General features: G+C 39.5%; 1 long non-coding RNA gene across 1 annotated transcript; it reads left to right on the top strand.

Moving 5' to 3' along the window:
• On the top strand, positions 1-4,537 carry LOC147872614 (uncharacterized). Its single transcript, XR_015537043.1, has 2 exons — positions 1-174; positions 4,317-4,537. It is a non-coding gene; the product is annotated as an uncharacterized LOC147872614 (long non-coding RNA).
• Positions 4,538-4,761: the final 224 nt, after the last annotated feature.

The raw sequence follows: 4,761 nt of genomic DNA, 5'->3' as shown, positions 1-4,761 counted from the left end.
CACAGCTGTTTCCCATCATTTCTACTGGAACTCACGGTGACAAAGCCGGCTTGGAGAAACTGGAAGGTGCATTCCATATCTTAGACGCTTTTCTGGAAAAGCAGAATTGGGTTGCAGGAAAGAACATCACTATTGCTGACTACTCCATCATTGCTTTCAGTGTCAAGCATTGAAGTAAGGCAACTATTTTTTATGATTCCTTTGCACAAAGCATACATAATAATTTATGCGTAATTAGGAGTCGATGTCTACTTGTCCGCATATATTATGTCACAGCCGATTAAATATTTCGATTAAATTTGAAACTGACATCAGGGATACGATTTGTTAATGGCAGGCTGTCGTAATTAACAATTATATGTGATATTATTTTAAATGTGTACGCATTAACTGAAGATAAGGATATTAAGGTAAAACATAGATTTTATGGAGAATTAGAGCGTGTATTTGATCAGTTTGGTAGAGACTACATGAAAATTCTAATACGAGACTTCAATACCAAAATTGGTCGGGAGGATATTTTCAAAAGCGATGCAGAAACTGAGCACGAGTATCAGGTAAAGACTTGAAATAGTTTTGAAGTCCTAGAAAAAGCTGACGAGAATACAGAGTTTAGGTAAGTAGATGTCAATAAGGCCTCGGTAAATATACGGGATAACATGAAAATTTGAGCTAAGGAGATTGTTGGTTATCACAAAATTTCGCGAATTAAAACATGGTTTGATGAAGAATGGTCCGTCTTGGTAAGACAGAGAAAGCAGGTCGGATTTCAACGGATGCAGGCCCGTACGCGAATAAAGAGCGGCGAGCGCTTAAGTAACAAAGGATCGGACTGGGCCTGAGGATGGCAGCAGAGGTTGATCTCGAAACGTTGTCAGGAGATAAGGTTAATTCACCGTTCGGACACCTGACGCGGCTTGTAACCCGGGAGTTTTTCCTCAATTGCTGTCGCCGCGAAAACTTCACTTTATACAAGATATGTCAGTGATAGTCGCAAAAACCAGCAGAACTCTGAGGAATAAGAAGACGGAGCATCTCAAAGATCAGACAGAGGAGCTGGAAACTAAGAGCATAAACCAAAGCTGAAGAGAGTTGTTTAGAGGCATAAATGAAAATAAGAAAGGATAAAAATCTAGGACACATTTGCTCAAGGATTCACATGGTTTCGTAGACAGATGGAAAGATTACTTTATGAAGTTACTAAATGCGCACGTAGCTGATTAATTTAAGGATGCTGGAGTACATACAGTACAGCCTGTAACCGTCCCACTCCTGTTTGCTGTTGGAGTTGCCCGGCTCGGTTGCAGTCTTGTCGATCTTTGTCGTATGTGATGTAATTCGGGATTTTTGCTCATGTAGGCATGGAACTTTTCTCAGGGAATATTACATGGAGGGGTATAAGCTGAATTCCAGCAAGGAAAGTTTCGGTGATGGTCTTGAGATTTAAGTTCGTAGTTTCGCAAGCACAATTTATTTCTTTTACGATTAACATTTACTGGCCGAATCGAGCTACAAAACAATTTAGGATGTTGCTTCCTCTGAATTCCAGAAAAGAGTGTCGTCGAAGAAAACTTTCCCGTTCTTTAGTCATAGGACTTCACCCCTTAACTTTCACAAAAAACTGATGTATTTGGGCAGTAATGATGCCATAACTCACGTGGACCATTAAAAAAAACCTTTAGACGGCGGGTGCCCTCTGCAAGAATTTTGGGGGTCACACGGTGCCATAATTCTTTCCTTTACAGTCGTTGCTTGTGCAACTTTCTTTTATTTTCTTTTTTAAGTGTCAGAGCCTTCTGCACTGAATGCAGAGCACCTACCAATAAACTGACCCCTGGCCTGAAAAGGACGCACTTGCCTAACAAGTGAAACGCGTAAATCTTTATTACTTGTTTCCAATTTATTTTTATTTGCGCCTCACCGGGACTCGAACCCAGAACGCGCGGCCACAAGCCCTTCATCCCGGACCCGTGTCTTAATAAAGGTGAAGTTGCCATTGGGAAATTCAAACGTTATAAATCCCCAGGTATTGACTCAGTTCTAGTGGAACTAATCTATACTGGTGGTAGGACAGTGCACTCAGAGATACACAAGCCTACAGTATCAATTTGGAACCAGGAATAACTGCCACAACGTTGGAAAGAATCGATTGTTTTCCCAGTCCATAAAACAGGGGACAGAACTGAGTGCGGTAAGTTCCGAAGTATCTCTCTTTTGTCAAAGTCATACAGAATTTTATAGAATATTCTTCTGGCACTTTTAAGCGCATGTATGAATGAAACTATCGGGAACGATCAACGTGGATTCCGCCATAATAGGTCAACTATTGATAGGACCTTTTGCATTCGACAAATGTTAGAGATATAATGTGTCAGTACGCCAACTATTTGTGGACTTCAGGAAGGTGTATGGTTCAGTCAGAAGAGAAGTACTTTATGGCATTTTTATTGAGTTTGAAGTATCAAAGAAATTTCTTAGGTTAATTAAGATGTGTGTGGACGAGGTATCTGCTGATCACAGCGGCCGCGCGATCTCAGGAGTGGGCCTTGTGCGCTTTGACACTGGGACCGTGGATTCGCTTCTCACTCAAGGTTTGTCAAAGAATAGACCACTGTCTTTATGGAACCTTAATGTTCATCACCGTGTTCACAATAGCCCTCCGCCGGACACTATCCTGAGCCAGCTGCATCCAGTTCGCTCCAACGATTCCTCTCCCCCTAAGGTCCATCTTAACGTTATCCTCCCACCTACGCCTAAGTCTTCCCTTCAGGCCTCTCAACCAGTACCCTGTAAACACCAGTACACTCCCCATGCGTGCCGCATGTCCTGCCGACCTTATCCTCTTCGATTTAATCACCCTAAAAACATCAGGTGAGGAGTACAGGCCGTGAAGCTCATAATTTTGCAATTTTCTCCGTGATCCTTCTTACTGCCTTTTACGTATTCCTCAGCACTCCGTTTTCAAAGACCATCAATCTATGTTCCTCCCTTAAAGTGAGACACCAAGTTTCACACCCATACAGCACAACTGGAAAAATTACATTTTTGTACATTTTAATCTTTACATTTTTTGATTTGAGACTGGAGGACAAAGGACTTTGAACTGATTTATAGCAAGCATTCCCTTAATTTAATCTGCTCTTGATTTCGTCATGAATGTCATTTTGACTTGTTAGTGTCTTCCCAAAATATTTAATTTTTTTCACATTTTCGAACAATTCACTAGCTATCCTTATACTCTGGTCCTGTCCTGGATTCTGATGCCGAGATATTATCATATACTTTGTCTTTTCTGCATTTATTTCCAGACAAACGTCCTTACTAGCCCTTAGGAGAGTTTCTGTTTTCGCTTTCAGAGTATTTATATTATCACCCAACAGATTAATGTTATCAGCATAGGCCGAAAGCTGATGTGCCCATTCAATTCCAAACAGTCCTGATATCCTTGAATTTTCATGGTGGCAACTTCTAAGGCAAAACTTAAAAGCAGCGGCGATAAAGCATCTCCCTGTTTCAGGCTATATACATATGTTTACCTACACGAATTTTGCCAGAGATTTCACTTAAACACGTTTTAATTGACTTGACTAGATTCTTAGGTATACCAAATTTAAGCAAATTATTGTAAAGAGCTTCTGTTTTAACTGAGTCACAGGCTTTCTTGGAGTGTATAAATAGTTGATGGACTGTCCCATTGTACTCACAATTTTTCTCCAGTATTTGGCGAATCTAGAAAATTTGAACAGATGTAGATTTATTACGACGGAACCCTCAATGATGATCCCCAATAATGTCATTGGCATATGGAGTCAACCTCACCAGAAGAATGTTGGATAACAAATTTTGTAGGCAGATGATACGAGGGAGGAGATTCCTCAATAATTAGTGCAATGTATTCTTATGAATTAGTACAATAACAGATTCCTTCCACTGCTGTGGAATTTCGTCCTTATTCCATACAGAGCAAATAAGTTTGTGTATCTCGGAACCCAAAGATTCGTCTTGTGATTTGGTCAGCTCGGCCGGAATCTGAATTTATCCTTTTTACAATTCTCAATAGTAGTCTCTACTTCGATGAGGCTAGGTTCTGGCACTAATGGCTCAGCCGTATTTGTATCTATCTGCGAAAGTATCATGAAACCCATTGAACATTTAACATTTGATTAAAGAAAATTTTCCACCTATTTAAAATCCTGTGGGGATCTGCGAGGAGTTGACTATTCTTTGTTAGCTGTTGCAGTCATATAAATGAAACCCACAATCCGAGGTAAAAGTATTATTAATACTGTTAAAACAAAATGCTGTTTCATTTCCAGGGCTTTGGATTTGACGTCAACAAATATTCCAACGTTGCCAAATGGTACGCAAGAGCCCAGATGGCTATAAGGAAATTAACGAAGAAGGTGTAATACAACTCAAGCAGTTCTTTAAGAAATTTCAGAAATGAAAATTACTCATTGAAAATATGCTGACATTTTGTGTTATTACAACATAAAATAATATCTGTTACTGTGAATTAAAACTGTATTCTGCAAAACCTGTCTAAACTAATACGTTCGTGGTATTCAATCCAGAGTAAAGCAAATGTCTGGGGCAACGTTTGAGCCTTTTCAGTCCACGTACCAATTTTTAATAGGGACTTAATTTGTATTTGAAACCAAGAGTAATCGTGTATTGTACAAACGACAAGATATTCATACAAAGACTCTTTCGTTTTATAAACAGACTTTCAAATTTAAACTGTGAAATATTTTGGATAAT

The sequence above is a fragment of the Zootermopsis nevadensis genome, unplaced genomic scaffold (genome assembly GCF_977971745.1).
Source record: "Zootermopsis nevadensis isolate Lab colony 2312 unplaced genomic scaffold, Znev_1.0 Znev_ptg000025l, whole genome shotgun sequence".
In the NCBI taxonomy this organism is placed as follows: domain Eukaryota; kingdom Metazoa; phylum Arthropoda; class Insecta; order Blattodea; family Termopsidae; genus Zootermopsis; species Zootermopsis nevadensis.
The sequence above is the reverse complement of the archived record's forward strand: the minus strand, read 5'-3'. Positions and strand labels throughout refer to the sequence as shown.